Raw genomic sequence first — 2,658 nt, forward strand, 5'->3', positions numbered from 1 at the left:
TCTGTTTGAACTTGTTATCAGTATAAAAGACACCTGTCCACAACCTCAAACAGTCACACTCCAAATTCCACTATGGTGAAAACCAAAGAGCTGTCGAAGGACACCAGAAACAAAATTGTAGACCTGTACCAGGCTGGGAAGACCTGTACCAGGCTGGGAAGACTGAATCTGCAATAGGCAAGCAGCTTGGTGTGAAGAAATCAATTGTGGGAGCAATAATTAGAAAATGGAAGACATACAAGACCACTGATAATCTCCCTCGATCTGGGGCTCCACGCAAGATCTCACCCCGTGGGGTCAAAATGATCACAAGAATGGTGAGCAAAAATCCCAGAACCACATGGGGGGACCTAGTGAATGACCTGCAGAGAGCTGGGACCAATGTAACAAAGGCAACCATCAGTAACACACTACGCCGCCAGGGACTCAGATCCTGCAGTGCCAGACGTGTCCCCCTGCTTAAGCCAGTACATGTCCGGCCCATCTGAAGTTTGCTAGAGAGCATTTGGATGATCCAGAAGAGGATTGGGAGAATGTCATATGGTCAGATGAAACCAAAGTAGAACTGTTTGGTAGAAACACAACTCATCGTGTTTGGAGGAGAGAGAATGCTGAGTTGCATCCAAAGAACACCATACCTACTGTGAAGCATGGGGGTGGCAACATCATGCTTTGGGGCTGTTTCTCTGCAAAGGGACCAGGACAACTGATCCATGTACAGGAAAGAATGAATGGGGCCATGTATCATGAGATTTTGAGTGCAAACCTCCTTCCATCAGCAAGGGCATAGAAGATGAAACGTGGCTGGGTCTTTCAGCATGACAATGATCCCAAACACACCGCCCAGGCAATGAAGGAGTGGCTTTGTAAGAAGCATTTCAAGGTCCTGGAGTGGCCTAGCCAGTCTCCAGATCTCAACCCCATAGAAAACCTTTGGAGGGAGTTGAAAGTCCATGTTGCCCAGCGACAGCCCCAAAACATCACTGCTCTAGAGGAGATCTGCATGGAGGAATGGGCCAACATACCAGCAACAGTGTGTGCCAACCTTGTGAAGACTTACTCTGTCATTGCCAACAAAGGATATATAACAAAGTATTGAGAGGAACTTTTGATATTGACCAAATGCTTATTTTCCACCATAATTTGCAAATAAATTCTTTCCAAATCAGACAATGTGATTGTCTGGATTTGTTTTCTCATTTTGTCTCTCATAGTTGAGGTCTACCTATGATGTCAATTACAGGCCTCTCTCATCTTTTTAAGTGGGAGAACTTGCACAATTGGTGGCTGACTACATACTTTTTTGCCCCACTGTATATTTTTAACATCATTGGATTTTTTGAATTCTACTTCAAGATGTGATAATATTTACTTATTTTTATTTATTAGATTTGTGTGCCACCCATCTTGTCTAGAGGTTAGTGGTTTTCCTGAGAGCATCCTTAACTTCTCAGTTTCTCAAGCTGTAAGTAAAGAGGTTAATTACAGGACTATGTAAAGAGAGAGAGAGAGAGAGAGCACTTTGTTCAGACTGTTCTGCTTTTTGATAATCTGTAAACAATCTTGAGGGTTCCACAGAAATTGTAACCACAATGAGATAAGAAGAACTGTAGTAAATCTCCAAAAAAGTCAGGTTTCCCAGAAAGAAATATACCAGTTTCTAAAGATTATGATTAATAAACATGTTTGTAGTTATTATGGTGTTTCCAAGTAGTGCTGTCACCACATAGAGGAGAATCTGAAGTTCAGGAAGAGTTTTGAATTAGAAATGGTGGAAAGTTTTGAATCCTAGAAACATGAATTCTGTCACCACTGTCTGATTGCTACTTTCTCCCATTGCCAGATGGCTTCATGCAGTAGTTCCTGAAAGAGACACCACAGTTATAAATATTCACTGAATGAGATTAGATTACAGAAATATACATTTTTTAGAAATTGCATACCTTGCATTAGACTTGTGATCTACTCTAATTACCAGAGCTTTTGTTCTATGTCCCAACATCAAGAAAATCAATTTTGTGCACATCTACTTCTACTTTTTATTTGCCTTTGTTTGTTTTTTGCCACCAAAGACAAGACTCACTTCAGCAGAATTCCAATACATGAATAAAAGTGTACATATAATAAAAATATTAATAAACAGGCACTCATTAGTTGAGTGTGGAAATTAAACATTAGTTTTATATAGAACTTGGACTATAGAATATATAGAATAGTTTTAAAGAAGGAAGCAAGATATGCATCTTTGTTTAACTCCTGTTAAAAACAAGAATACAAGCAGAGGGATCTACCATTTCCCCCTATAATGGCCCGGCCCTGGCACCCACAGTAGCCCATGCCCATCACAAACACTGATATATTGTCCTTCCCTACATCCCCCTCATTCTCCCTCAAAGGGCCAGAGCCTCTGCCATCTCCCTCCCACCAGTCTCATTCATACTCTTTTGGGGTGATTTCAAAAAGGGAAACAGAATTTCAGGAACAAAGGTGGAGACTTTAAAAATAAATTATTATAGCTATCAGGTTCCTATATGACCCAAGGCAATATACTTTTAGATAATTAATTGTTACAGATATATAATGAGAGAAAATAGTTTCTGTTTTAATCATCAATCAACAAACAATAACATAACATTCAAAAATAAAATTACAGCCAAC

The sequence above is a fragment of the Protobothrops mucrosquamatus genome, unplaced genomic scaffold, assembly GCF_001527695.2.
Source record: "Protobothrops mucrosquamatus isolate PMUCROS unplaced genomic scaffold, P.Mucros_1.0 scaffold7, whole genome shotgun sequence".
NCBI classification, from domain to species: domain Eukaryota; kingdom Metazoa; phylum Chordata; class Lepidosauria; order Squamata; family Viperidae; genus Protobothrops; species Protobothrops mucrosquamatus.